Source organism: Ictidomys tridecemlineatus, unplaced genomic scaffold, assembly GCF_052094955.1.
Source record: "Ictidomys tridecemlineatus isolate mIctTri1 unplaced genomic scaffold, mIctTri1.hap1 Scaffold_568, whole genome shotgun sequence".
Taxonomy (NCBI): Eukaryota; Metazoa; Chordata; class Mammalia; order Rodentia; family Sciuridae; genus Ictidomys; species Ictidomys tridecemlineatus.
In genome coordinates this window covers 137,084-153,011 of record NW_027523815.1, presented here as the reverse complement: position 1 = coordinate 153,011, position 15,928 = coordinate 137,084, and the positions used below count along the sequence as shown (strand labels likewise).

Sequence of the window (15,928 nt, the reverse complement as noted above, 5' to 3'; positions counted from 1 at the left end):
AGAAGGAATATAATTTACAATTTGTTATTTTTGCGTCCTACAGCCTGAATTGGAATTATTCACCTTACACTCAGAGGCACAGGTGTCTAAGCATGGTATGTTCTCTATTCAGGTAAAAATTATAAAATAAAAATGATTGAGGTGAGAATTATTGAATCCAAGGAAAAACCAAAGAATAGAGGTAAGGCTTCAAAATCTGAGAAACAATTCATCTCTGTCTCAGGCAAATCTCTTGATCTATCTCCAGGTTTTTGGATTCCTGGGTGGCTTTGTAATGGGCCCATTCCCTCTGACTTTCAGAGTCTAGAGTATTTCAAAAATAAGAAGACTTCAGGGCTGGGCATTATAAAATAAAAACAAATAGGCTGAGTAAAAGTATTCATAACTATTGTGAGAACCTGCAGTTTCCTGAGGTCACCTTTGTAATCTTTTAAACCTTGTCTAAATTTGAAAGAGCTCAATATACTGCCACATCTGGCCCTAAGAATGGGGTTGACAGTCAGGATTTTACTTTTTGTCCTCTGATTGGTGACCTCTGTCTGGCCTGAAATCAGCTCTGTATTTTCTTACCTACACCCCTTCAGAGTGATTGTTAAATACAGGATCAGGACGTGAGAATTTTGACTCATACAAATAATTCATATTTGAGAGCAGTTGTGGTCCATGGAGTTTTCAGTTTCTCTTTCCTTATCAGGGGGCATTCACTTTTTAAAGTGCATCTTCCAATGTAGGCAAGCATGAGTTTCCTAAATGCCATATTTTCTCTGCTATATATTATGAAGTATTATTCCCTGGAATATTTCAAATTACATGGAGTTTTAATTCATCTTTTTCTCTTAGTTTTGTAAGGAATTTTAAAAAGTGATTGTGTGTGTGCATGTGAGTGGTTGTACTTTTACATGAGAGGAACATGAGGTTATAACATGAAACTCTTTAAAAAGTATTTGTACCTAATGTCAGGTGTGAAGATACAAGTTCATAATCTCAGCATTTTAATATGCTGAAGTGAGAGAATTAATATGTTGAATTTAAAAATATTAAGTGGAGGTAAGTGTTGCTCAGTGTGTAGGCACTGATGAGTTTAATCCTTGATATTAAAATAAGAAAATCTTTGAACTTTTGTTTATTTGTCTTTCATAAGCATAGACAGCAAGTTTAGGACCCCCTTAAGAAAGTTTAGAGTGTGGTGTCTCTTCAGTATCTGCCATGTCTTTGAGTGGCTATGGGGTATAAATTACATGAAGCTGACCCAAGGTGCCCACAGGTTCCATGTTTGTTGAATTACCTAGAGAATGCCAACCTGTGTGTAATCCTCTCTTCCTACACAGCAGCTTGTCATCAGGGAATGGAACACCTTGTTGGACTAGCTGGATACTCTAGATACTCTAGAGATTACAGGAATATCCTTTATAGGTTTCATCTAAATAGTTCAGATATTGGAATATTAATATTATCTTCCCCAAATTTTAGGTTCAGCTCCCCTGAAACACATTACTGCTCAGATCTATTGATTCTGTAACTGAAAAAAAAGGCAAATATGATTTTGGTCCTCCTTTTTCTTACTAATGTAGGGATGATCGATTATAAGGTGCCAGAATTTGAAAGGAGAATAAGCTGCAGCAAGGATTTAGGGAAAAAAAATGCTAGTGTGTTTATGCAAATGTCTTCAAGAAAAAACTCACTATATGCTTATTGGAAGACATAATGTAATGCCTCAAGTTTGGGGTGGTAACTAAATAATTAAGTAAATAGGACGGTGGATTGAGCATGTCTCACTTAGTCTAATATTTTTATTACCTATAAAATGCAATTTATCACGGATATTTGAAAGATTAAAAAAAGTTGCCAAAGAGAAAAGATAGATGCAAATTTTAAATAAAATTGTATTCAAACTAAGGTAATTTTTTGAGCCTGAAAAAGAACATCACTGAAGGTTAAGTTAGATCTTAGGTGTACCTGTGGCTCTAATTTTCATTGCTGTGGAGCTATTTCTAGAATGTCAGATTGGAAAAAATTCAGAGATAGGTAATAAGCAGCTTTTGTTTTTCTAAATCTATTTTGCAATACTTCAAATTAATCAAACATAATATATGGATGCATCCAAAATCTTAGGCTGTCAAGGGTTTTTTTTTTTAGAAAAAAATAGCAAATAAATAAGGTGAAATAAAAATGGACCAAAGGAGGTTAGAACATTCATATCTTTCTGGGCATATTATGACATGTCAGTAATTACAACAACCTGGAGATTGAGGAAGAAAGATCAAAGCTGAAAGTTAGTATAGCAAATTAGTGAGAGACTGTCTAAATAAATAAATAAATAAATAAAAGGCCTAGAATATATCTTAGTTGTAGAATACCCCTGTACCAAAAAAAAAAAAAAATCAAAATTCCAAATGAAGTATCCTTTACCCTGAAGCCAATGAATACTTAGGAGTTTTAAGAAAATTGTGTGTATGTTGGTTTGGGCTGCCATGAGATGGCTCAGTATTCTAAGGGTTTCATATAAAGGAAATTATCTAGAGAATACCAACCTGTTTTTTTTAACAAATATTTTGTTCTTACCCCTGAATGTAAAAGTGTAAATTAAATATTATTTCATGTAAAAAAATGGGATTATTCAAAATGAGTATCTGAATCAGCATATTTAAAATAGTGAGGATCTTGTAATTCATAGTGGGAAAGAAGCTCTTCTATGACAGAATATAAAAATTGGAGGTAATATCTTCAACCAATTATTTCCTTAAATGGCCTATATAGTGTCGCATTTTCCTCTGACATTTTTTTAGATTCTATGCAAGGTTTCAATTATCAGCTTCCAGATTTATATAATTTATAACAAGCTGGTATACATAAGTGTGTTCTCTTTTTATCAGTATAAGTAACTTGAGTGAGTTGATGTAGAGACCCCTAATTTATAGGAAATGAATTATAAATATAAATATTGTTCTATTCTGGGGCTTAAAACTGTCACCTCAGTAAAATTTGATAGTAGTGAACACCAAACTTGTGGGATCTATACTGAATGGTATCAGAACTGAATTATTGGACTACTAGTTGTTGAAATATTGGTTGTTATGCAAGTTTGCACATTTGGTATCAAATGTGGTTGCAGAGTCAGGACTGGTGGCACAAACCTGTAATCATTGTGATGTGGAAAAATGAGGTAGGAAGAAAGTAAATATGATTCAGGACTCAGTAATTCAGAGACCCTAAGCAACATTATAAGCCCATTTATCAAAATAAAAAAAAAGCAAACTTCTTGAAATGCATTTCAGGGGTAGAGTGCCCCTGGATTAAATCTCTAAATTAAAAAAAAAAAAACATAATGCTGAATCAGAAGAAAGACATCACAGATCAGAATGTTAAACTAATTTCATGTATGTGTTTGTTCACTAGTGATAACTGAGACCCTGGTAAAAGGAGTATTTCCAAACTGTCAGAGAGGCATTTAGGGTGCAAGAGCCTTTCAGAATTTTTTTTCTTAACTGCTTATTATTCTCTCAATTTCTACTTTGAAATGAGCCAAGTGAAGATACAGTTTCACAGTTAGAGTGGTTTTACAAATCTGGGAATGTTAAACCTGATATGTCAGTTTCCTTATGAACTGAGAGATTAATGATCTATTCACTTAATTTGCTTTTATTATTTTTATTTTTTGTTATAACTTTGTGCCATGTGATTCAAGTTGACCCAAGTACCTAAGTTTTTTGTAATAGTTTGATAGTTAAAAATTTTATTCTTTTGTTTTAGAAGTGAGTTGTGATGTTGTAAAAGTAATTTTTAAAATACAGTATAGATTTATGGTATATTTAAATAATGAGAAGATAGACAACTTTGGAGATAAACATTCAAATAATTATGTGGATTATTGAAAGTTTTGATGTGTCTTTAGTGATCTCTTATGTCTTCTACACACTAAGGTGACCACTGTCATATGAGTATAGTTATTACTTACAGTTTTGCTATGCATATCTCAAGTATCATTGATTTGTTTGGTGGTTCTTCTTTTGAATATTCATTAACTAATTGCAACTATTATTTATCCTTTGGAATTATGTTGGATTTTTTTTCCACTTTTTTTGCTTCAGTGTTTTGCTTTACGTGTGCTGCTGGCTGGATTTCATTATACCAAAATTATCCACCAATTTTACTGCTTAAAATGAATTATTGGGGCTGGGGATATAGCTCAGTTGGTAGAGTGCTTGCCTTTCATGCAAAACGCCTTGGTTTCAGTCCCGGGCACCACAAAAAAATGTATCTTATTGAATGGTTGATATCACTACCATATGTGAAAGCCACCTTTTTTAACTCTCATTAATATTTGTATGAAATTAAGTACTATGTTATTAATCATATGGTTTATGTAATATGTATTCATTTTTATTTCAGGAACCATTGACATTAAGGGATGTGGTCATTGAATTTTCAGAAGAGGAATGGAAATTCCTGGACCCCTTCCAGCAGACTTTATATGGAGATGTGATGTTAGAGATCTGTAAAAACCTACTCTTTATTGGTGAGCTTAAATTTCATTCAGGATTTTTAATTAAAAAACAATATTTATTTTTTTAACTTTATAGAGTATCTTATGGTAGCATCCATTCTGCATTAATAAGTTTGTTTCTTGTTTTTAGTACAAAGATTGGGTATTTGTTTATGTAGAAAAAAATGTTAAAGATTTTTTTTCTTTTTAGGTGTAACTTATCTTTTCTAAGTACTGATTACAATGTAGAGAATGAAAATGGTTTCTAAGTATTTTAGTGTTTTTGTCTAGGAAAAAACATATTTGAGAAAATAATTTTGTAAACTCTTATTGGATATTTTCTCTTTCCTTTTTTCCTAATGAGTGTAACATTAAAAGACGTCTTTAGTTACCAAGAAAATAACAAAATGTGACATATTCCATCAAAAAAAAGTATTGATGTCTCTATGTAATCCTTGGTCACCACTTGGTTTCCAATGAAATAACCTTGGGATTTGAAGAGAAAAGTGACAGTAGACATATCAAATTGGGTAGAAATCAATGAAGCAAAAAATAGAGATAAGAGGCGCAAAATTAAAGAGGAATTCACATTTAAAAATGTTAATTAATAAGCTAAAATCTGACAGAAAATATTTTTTCAAACCTAGGTTTGTTTCAGTTCCAATCATTAAAGAGCATTTCATACTCTCTGTTTACCATGCATATCAATTATTTAAGCTCCTTCCTGTTCTTCACTGATCTCCCTACATTTCAATTAACAAAATATTGTAGGAAAATCAAAAGAAGAAGGGCTGGGGATGTGGCCCAAGTGATAGCTCAGTTTCCTGGCAGGCATGCAGCCTGGGTTTGATTTTCAGCAACACATACGAACAAAGATGTGGTGTCCACTGAAAAAAATAAATATTAAAATTCTCTCTCTCTCTCTCTCTCTCTCTCTCTCTCTCTCTCTCTCTCTCTCTCTCTCTCTCTCTTTCCCCCACTCTCTCTCTCTCACTCTCTCTCCCCCACTCTCTTTTTTTTAAAAAAAAAGAAAATCAAAAGAAGACACAGATAAGTGACAGGAAATGTGGCATAGTGACAGAGAGGCCAAACTGCCAAGCTTTATTTATATCAACAGGTTAATTTAGGTCATTGGCATCACTAGTACACACTGTTCACTTTATTACTAGGCAGATTACAAACTTAGCAACATTATGCAGCTTATATATCAGTTATATACTAAGTTGCAATGTGCAGTGTTAGGAGTTTTGAGTAGCTCTCAAGAAAGTCCATTGTATAAACTTACTGTTTTGTGGACAGATTTAGACTCAGTGAACCATTGTGCTTGTCTAAAAAGAGAGTGTCTTTATTCCAAGGAGTTGTGTGCCAGAGATTATGTTTCAGGCTGATAATACTCTAGTGCAGAGCCTTTTCAAGCAGGGCACTGCCATAGCAGCTTTACATTGCACATGTATTTAATTACTTGACTAGTTCCTAGGGAAAATTGCAGGGCATTCTAAGGCGGAGAAACAAACTCTTGTCCTACCTACAAATTATTCCACAATGACTGTGAGGATATGCATCACTTGGCATTTATTTGCATTTGGAGGCTCCCTATAAAATCTGCTTATTTCCAAATATCTCTAGGCAAACCATTGTAAGGTATTAATATTACAGGAGAGTTTCTTTAATATAATTTAAATATTTATTCATTCAAATTTTTCTCATCAGAACTTTATATGAATGCTTATATTGAATATTCTGTAAAGTTTTTCTACCATGTAATGAATAGCAGTATTTCACAATACCTACACCTAGTGGAAATGTAAGTATAGCTTATCAATGTGGTTTAAAGAAGAATTTTTAGGGCTTGGGCTGTAGTTTAGTGGCAGAGGGCTTGCCTCACACATGTGAGGTATTGTGTTTTATCTTTAGCACTACCTAAAAATAAATGGATGAAATAAATGCATTCTATCCATCTATCACTACAAAAATTAAAAGAAAGATTTCTATTGTAATACAATTATTCATAATATTGTAGGTAACATTTCTCTAATTCTTGTGTCTTTTTTGAATCTCATTCTTTAGAGACCTTCAGTGTTGTTCATTATGTTTTCTCACATTAGTGATACTGTTTTTGTTTTCATATCTATATGTAATAATTGAATAGAAATTATCATGACGTCACTTTAGGACAACATTAGGTAAAATTAAACTGCATGTGACCCATATGCCAATATTCAATCAAGTTTTCTATGCTTTTACTTACAAGTAAAAATATTACCCCTGTTTTATATATGATTGTATATTGCCTTGATTATTTACTCTGCTTTTGTGCTTAATCATGTAATATATCTAAAGTTTGTTTTATATATAAACATACATATGCACACACACACAAACACATACACATACACATACAGCTGATTGAACGCAGAGGTTCTTGTAATATTGAACTACATCATCACCCCCTTTTGACTTTTAGTTTGAAATAGACTCTTGCTAAGTGGCAAAAGTTGGAATTGTATTTCCATGTTTCAGCCTTCCAAGTAGCTAGAATTAATGGCATATTCATCATCTCTACATATATAAATCTGTTCTTTTGTCTAGGAGTAAGACATTAGCTTTTTAAATGTACCATAAAGATGTTTACAATTCTTTTATCTTTTATATATTTGTCAAATATGTAATTGTGGTCAAAAGTGTATATCTTTGCTGAACTTATTATCTTATATATTTTAAATTTACTGGTTAGTTCTGTTCATTTAAATTTTTTTGTAACATTTTTTTTCTAGAAAATTTGTATCACATTTTTTCTTCAAACAAATTCTCCTTTTTCTTACTTTTTCATCCCTAATGCCATTCTTTTTGGTCTTTATATTTGGCTACAGTAAATATCTCTCAGAAGTAGAATTACCTGGTATTTTTTTGGTGAGGGGGTGTGAATTACTATTTTACTTAATATACTCTCCTGAATGTTGATCATTATAGATATTATATAATTTATTATCTTTGAAAAGATTTCTAACTTTTTCATTCCAAATTGCCTTCATGTAGTCATTTGAAATGATATTTGATTTACTTGCCACATTGGTCTCTTTTGAATGTTATTTAATGAGAATAGGTCTGTAAATATATTTTGATTTGACCATCAAGTTGAGGGCTAATTGATATACTTTCAATTTTATTACCCATGGCTTTCTCATTTAACCTCATTCCATTGAATATTGTAGCTTTTATTATTTTATATCAGGAATTACTATTGAAATTTTTTTAGTATCTATAGTTATTGATGTACCAAGAATATTCTAAAGAATTGTTCAAATAACTTATTTTGTTTACACAAAAATAATATTGATTGTTTGGTATTACATAGTCTTCTTAGATTTTTGGGGGTGCTACTGGCCTTTTTTTTTTAAGAACAGGTGCTTAACCACTGAGCCACATCAACAGCTCTTTTTGGGGAAGTGTACTGGGGATTGACCTCAGGGGCACTTGTCCACAAGCTACATCTAAAGCCCCATTTTTTAATTTTACATAGAATCATGGTCTCCTTTATTTGCTTAACACCTTGCTGTTTATGAGGCTGGCTTTTAACTCACAATCCTGCTGTTTCAGTCTCCCAAGCTTCTTGAATTACAGGTGTATATTACTGTGCCTAGCTGGCAGCTGTTTTTATATTTTATTTTGTGACAGTGCCTAGGTAATTTGCTTAGGGCCTTGCTTAATTGCTGAATGTGGCTTTAAACTCATATTCATAAATTTTGAATATCACTTTCATTTTTGCTTTCCAACTTACTATTTTATGTTACAAAGCAACTTCAATATTTTAATATATTTAACATTTGTTTTGTATTTTTAACCTGATGTCTTTGGAACAATATTTCATACACTATAAAGAAGATTGCCTCTGTAAACCTAATTAGTTTTTAATGCTTTTTGAAGTATTTTTATTCCCTGAGTACTAATGCAATGATTTTTTTTTTATTTACATCAACTGGGGATAGATGTATCCTACTATTATTGTGTTGCTTTTTATGCTGTTGAATTTTTTTCTGTGATTTCTTTCTATATATAAAAAACATGATTGGAGTTACAAATATTTTGACTATGATTGTATTCCAGTGATTAGTCATATTTATTTTTATATGATATTGTACTTTGTCTCTCACTTATGTAAGTATCATAACCTTTGCAATTTTGAGTGTAATATTTGTTATATCTTTTTGTTTTTAGACTTTTGTGACCTTATATCTTAAGAAAACATTATGTAGATTTGCATCTGACATAGTTAATATATTTTTAGGTTTACTCTTGTTAATCACATTGTTTTCTGTTTAGTTTTTTACAAATTAGCTTATTTCTACTTAAATTTCTGATGAGAAAGAACTTATTTCTGTAGATTTCAAATTTTGTTGATTTTATATAAATTTTTCTACTATGAGAAAAACTGCCTTAATTTGTATTTCATAAATTTTATAGTGATTATTTTATTTTATTACCTTCAATGTTTATTTGATCATTACTTTTGAATTAAATAAAAGTATATAGGATCTCACTGAGGTGCTTAGTGCCTCACCATTGCTGAGTCTGTCTTTGAACTTATAGTGCTCCTGCATCAGTCTCCCCAGATACTGGGATTACAGTCATGTACCACATCTTCCAGCAGTACCTGTGTATTTTAATTAATTCTAGCCTTTGATATATTTTCTTCCTCAAATTTCTAATTTATGAGACTGTGTGTGTGGGGTGGGGGGACGTGCTGGGGATTAAGCCCATTCTTTTGCATGTGAGGCAAGAATTAAAACATGTGACCTGTGTCCCCAGCCTGAGACATGGTTTTTAAAAGAATATTTTTAGTATATAATTTCTAACTTTTTCTTGCTATTTTTTCTAATTTTTTTTTCAATTTTCTACATTGATATTTAGTTCATTAAATACATTTCAGGTGGTTTTCTGGCATTACTTATATAATTAACAACATCAATTTTTGAACTCTCAATTACTAGTATTACATTGTTTGTTTGCTTGAGTTTATTATACTTTTTATTGTGTGAGCTATTATTTTCATTCGGATATTTCTATTCAAAATCTGTTCAATTAGATCATTATAGTCATTTCGGAAAATATTTGGAAGTTACGAAGTAAACAAAAAAAAAGGTGATGTGCAATGATATATAAATTGAATTGCACATAACTGGAAAGCTGAGACAGTGGAATGCCAGTTTAAAATAAATTTCATCATCTTTTTAATAAACTGTCTTTAAAAAAAAAGTATATAGATATAGATATGGAGAAATGCCTGTGGATCTAGTTTGGTGATAGAATACCCCTGTGTTCTCTTGTGAAATAATCCCCCCAAAGATAAAAATATAAATAAAAAAATAAGAGATATTCATTTACTGAAACACTTGAGTCACAGGTGGATTCTGAATATGTTGAAGTGAAGGGCTATAATTTGACATTGTTGTAGTAATATTAGTCAGTTTGCATTTTGTCCTCATCTGTGGTGCTATAATTTCTTAAGATAATTTTCAAAATTTTCAAAGTTTTTGTCATCATGTTGTAGTAAATTCTATGTATTTCTTGAGTAATAATCACCTTGAATCATATTGTTCTGTGGCTATTCCCCCCCACTTTGATAAAGTTTTACATAATTGCAGAGTTATTCACAATAGTAAGTGAAATAACTTTTTATTATTTTTTTTAGGTATGTCTTCTAATCAAAACCAAGAATTTTTAGGGGAGCAAGAAATACAATATTTTTTGCAAAACTTGAAAAAGCAAAGGTATGGAAAGCAGGACAGTTAATACTTGGTTTTAAACAAGAAATTGAAATTGAAAAAGAGGGAAGTTCAGAAAATTTGTCTTAATGAATGGAAAAAAAAACATGAAAATTATTTATTCAAAAAATTACAAGTTCATCAGGTTATATTATTACAAAAATCTCAGAAGACTGACTTCTCATCTAGTGCCATTCAGTTTTTCTTTCATTAAAACTTTAAATTACACTATTGTAATTGTAAAAGTTTTACTACTCAGTATTTTTTGTAAAACCACTTGCAATACACAATATTTTAAATTGCAAAAACATGTATCAAATTACATTTACACAATGTTTACAGGGCAATATGAAGCAGTCTCTTAAAAATACCTTTAGGATAATAAAGACTCAACCACTTTTCTCAGCTTTAGAAATAGGATTAGAATAGAAATAGGCATTTTAATGAAAAAAAAAACTCAAAAAGTTATAAAATGCTTATAGTCAGTTATGTTTTTAAAACTTTTAATAATCTCTACATAAGCGCAGGTTAGAGGAAAGTGTACAGATTATTAATTTAAAGTTGCAGCATTCTAATCTGTCTTTTTTATGAAGTAATAAAAAGAGATTTTCTACACAGTATAGAAAAATTGTCTAATTTAAACACATGCATACTATTTCTACTTAAAAGAAATACATGCAGATTCAGGAAATGCTGAAACAAGCCTTAGTAAGACATTTCTGTTTAAAAGAACAATTCAATAATTAAATGTGCTTACAGTGAAAGTTTGGTAGGTATTGCATTTAAATGCAATAATTAAGCAAAAAATAAAAAGAAGAGAAGCAGTTGAATCTTTCTAAAACACATCAAATAAGCATATAGCTCATCTGTCATGTATGACAATCCAAACACAGGAATGTCCCAGGAACTTTTAGCACAGTCTCCCAGAAAGACCACAGCCAAAATGTCTTGCAGGAATCACACCCCAGAAGCAGACATGAGGGTCTTGTGAGAATTGTGGAAGGCTTCTGACACTTTTCTGGGATCTTGCTAAGAGGTATAAAACAAGCTTGAGATAGAAGTAGTAGGGATGGTGTGGGGCAAATGAAGAACAATGAAGGGCTTAAGCTAAGAATTGTATAACCCTTTGAGAAAAGTAAAGCAGCCACAGTGGTGATTTAAGACAACCTTTAAATGAGGAATGGCTTACCATTAAACTTCTCCTCTGTAAGAAAAAAAAAAAAAGATCTATAATGTCTTTGTCATTTAATGATTCTGTCTACCATTGCAGACGCCCACTTTTGTAGAACCTTCTCCCCGAAACTTGATACTTTGAGTCAAAGGTGCTTGTAAATATTTGTTTATAATTTTAATTCAAATTGAAGCAGTCTTTGTGTAGTTACCAATGTATTTATGGCTCATAAGTTAGCATAATTACTCTATGTCATGGGACATCAAGCATCCCACCTGAGTAATTTCTTTTTTGGAAGGTGATGAGCCATCTGAAAAAAATATATATATCTGAAATAATTAGTAAAGGAATATAAGACCAGGCAAAAACTTACGTTAAAAGCGATAAAACATCTTATAGATTCTCTAGACCACATAAGTTCTGAAAAACAATTGCTAGATAATTTTTCCAGTTCTTTATTTAAGGGAGTGTGCATCAAAGTAGGAATAAGATTTCAAGAGGAAGAGTCTTTCTTGCGACAGGTTCATTGGCATTCTGACATGTCTCACCCATCTCTGTGATGCTAAGTGGCTATATGGCTCCAATGGATGATACCATCTCCAATGCCATGCTTAATTTAGACAAAACTAGGTAGTATATACCATGTACTGGATAGTCTCAAACCAGCTGGATTTCAACTGTGAGTTCCTAGATACCAGACTTTTTACCTAAAGGCTTCCATGCTTTTTTTTTTAATTTCATGCACAGTTTATAGATATCTTTCAGCAGCTCCATCTGACATGCACTGCTTCATCTTTCATATCAACAGCGATATTCACCAGACTCCAAGTGAATATCCCAAAAAATCTATGCATTTTTGTGGTTTTGGTTGAAATGAGAAAAACTTTCTTAATGTGAGAAACAGAGACTTCCTGGATCCTATACAAGTCCCTAATGAACTAAATCCTGTTACCATTAGATTTTTCTGAGGCCCTAGCACTACTTATCTGTGCATCTCAAGGAATATGTTTTCAACAAATCAAAAGTATTCTCTAACTTATTTCAATAAGCTAGTTACATAGAAAGAATTTTAAAAACACCCTCAGTGATAGATATTTTTGCTGGAAAGCTGAGCAGCCAAGCTCAGATGAAATTTGCTCTTTGGCTTAATGAAGAATGCTCTGGCACATCAGGGCAATAATATATCCCAGTACCTGCAGGATTCCCCACAAATTAAAACTAGACAATAGTGTGTTGGAGGAAAATTGAACTGTAGGGATGTGGGGCATTGGCTAAGCTGGAGAGAGACAAGAACACATTTGGCAGTCACATTTGAGGACCTGTGTGTTCTTTTAAACATTTTTGAACAGCATTTGTAATTATACTGTTTCTCTAAAAAATGAAAAATTTGCAATGGAGTCTATTTCATGCTTTAGTTAGTCACTGGGATAATTTAAAATTCACCATTGAGTAAATATACACAAATATTTATTTAGACAAGATAGAATAAAAAGAAGGAGAAGAAGAAATTTCTGAGTTTTAGTAGTCTCTCTGACTATTACTTTACAAAAATGATGAAATAAACAGTTTCTCCTTGTGGCAATGCATGAAATTATAATGATTGTGGGAGTATTTGTACTTACCTAATATTGCTTAATTTAAAAGTAGAAAGAATTTTGAAAACACCCTCATTGATACTCAGAGAGACCTATATTTATGATAAATCTTTTAGGACCTGTAGATAGTCTCTACCCTAGGTAATTTGCAGCATAATAGATTTGGTGTAAAACAATGTAAATTCTGTGAAAGTCATTAAAATTTTCTTCTTTTTTTAAATCCTAGAAATCACCCATGTGATCGTTTAAAAGAGCTTTACAATGAGAAAAGTGAAAAAGTTTTTAATCCATACCCAAAATTTATTTATCCAAGCTTTTATAATCAAAAGACAAATTACAGCTATAAGGTATGTGAAATCATTTTTAATAAAACTACAAGAATTTCTGACCTCCAGAGAATTAATAGTGGTGGGAAGCTCTACAAGTTAAAAAAATATGTAAAAGCATGTAAAAATTCCTCAGTTCTTTATGAGAGCTGTGATAAATCCTCCATAAGTAAAGAATGTGAAAAATATTTTACTCAAATTCTATGTGTTACTAAAAACAATAGGCTTTACAATGGAGATAAACCTTACAAATTGAAGAAATGTGAAAATGTATTTAAGTGTTGCTCAAACCTCTTTAAACACTACAGTAATCATACTGGAGATAAAATCTGGAAATGTAAAGAAAGTGTCAAAGCTTTTAATAAAAAATCACCCCTTCCTGAACACCAGAAAATTTATACTGGAGAAAATCCATACAAATGTAAAGAATGTGGCAAAGCTTTTAAGAAAAAATCATGCCTTATTCGACACCAGAAAATTCATACTGGAGAAAAGCCATACAAATGTAAAGAATGTGTCAAAGCTTTTAATACAAAATCACACCTGACTGAACACCAGAGAGTTCATACTGGAGAAAAGCCATACAAATGTAAAGAATGTGGCAAAGCTTTTAATCAAAAATCAAAACTTACTCAACACCAGAGAATTCATACTGGAGAAAAGCCATACAAATGTGAAGAATGTGGCAAAGCTTTTAATCAAAAATCAAAACTTACTCAACACCAGAGAATTTATACTGGAGAAAAGCCATACAAATGTGAAGAATGTGGCAAAGCTTTTAATCAAAATCAAAACTTACTCAACACCAGAGAATTCATACTGGAGAAAAGCCATACAAATGTGAAGAATGTGGCAAAGCTTTTAATCAAAAATCAAAACTTACTCAACACCAGAGAATTCATACTGGAGAAAAGCCATACAAATGTGAAGAATGTGGCAAAGCTTTTAATAAAAAACCATGCCTTACTCAACACCAGAGAATTCATAGTACAGAAAAGCCCTACAAATGTAAAGAATGTGAAAAAGCTTTTAATCGAAAATCACACCTGACTGAACACCAGAGTGTTCATACTGGAGAAAAGCCATACAAATGTAAAAATTGTGGCAATGCTTTTAACCAAAAATCAAAACTTACTCGACACCAGAGAGTTCATACTGGAGAAAAGCCATACAAATGTAAAGAATGTGGCAAAGCTTTTAATAAAAAATCAAACCTTACTCGACACCAGAGAGTTCATACTGGAGAAAAGCCATACAAATGTGAAGAATGTGGCAAAGCTTTTAGTAAAAAATCAAACCTTACTCAACACCAGAGATATCATACAGGAGAAAAGCCATACAAATGCAAAGAATGTGGCAAAGCTTTTAATATAAAATCAAAACTTACTCAACACCAGAGAATTCATACTGGAGAAAAGCCACACAAATGTGAAGAATGTGGCAAATCTTTTAATAAAAAATCAAAACTTACTCAACACCAGAGAATTCATACTGGAGAAAAGCCATACAAATGTGAAGAATGTGGCAAAGCTTTTAATCAAAAATCACACCTTACTCGACACCAGAGGCTTCATAGTGGAAAAATGCCATAGAAATGTAAAGAATGTGGCAAAGCTTTTAATAAAAAATCATGCCTTACTCAACACCAGAGAATTTATAGTAGGGAGAAACCATACAAATATCTATAATTTAGCAAAGCTTCTAATTGAAGGTCACTCTTTAGTCAACACCAGAGACTTCTTATGGGAGAAAAGCCATACAAATTTGAGATTGTGGCAAAGATTAATCAAATATAACTTATTTGACATCAGAGAATTAATATTAGAAAAAAGCCATACAAGTTTAAAGAATTTGGCAAAGCTCTTTATCAAAGATTACACATTTCTCCACACCAGAGAATTCATACTGGGAAGAAAACATACAAAGGCAAAGAATGTGGGAAAGCTATTCTATTAGAAAAAGTATTGTTGTTCACCAAATATTCATACTGGGTAAGAACCATATAAATGTTAAGAATGTGGCAAATTTTAAGTATGCTTCTAGTGTTAACAAGAAACAGATCATTCATACTTGTAACAATTCTCACAAATCCATAGACTGTAAAAGTCTTTTCCTGTAAGATCAAACCTCATTGGTCACCAGAAACTTCATACTGGGAAGAATAATTACAATTTTCCAGAGATAGCTCCACAGCACTGACTCCCCAGAAAATTCCAACCCTTGCCCAACTGACCATTATTCATTAGCCAGTGGAAGTCAGCAGGAAGCATGATTGGATCCTCCGGCTTCTTTCCTTCTGTGAACCTCTCTAGGTTCAACTGTCATTTCCTCCGTTTCTCTGTATTGGTTGAATTCAAATCATCTTTTTTTTTTCAAAAGCTATATTTGGACTTAAAGGCCTATTTGTACCAAACCAACACATTAATAAAATTATCTTATGCCTGAAGTCTATGATCACATCAATATTTTTCCCATAATCTCAGCTGGACAGAATGGTCCTATGTCAATGTCTTATTTATTAGTTTTATTTTATTCTTCTAAAGTTCAAGAGTCTAATAGACCACCATACAATAATCATGGGAGACTTCAAC

General features: G+C 31.9%; 1 pseudogene; it reads left to right on the top strand.

Moving 5' to 3' along the window:
- The first annotated feature begins 1,573 nt into the window (after nucleotides 1-1,573).
- On the top strand, nucleotides 1,574-15,456 carry LOC120891220 (uncharacterized; annotated as a pseudogene).
- Nucleotides 15,457-15,928: the final 472 nt, after the last annotated feature.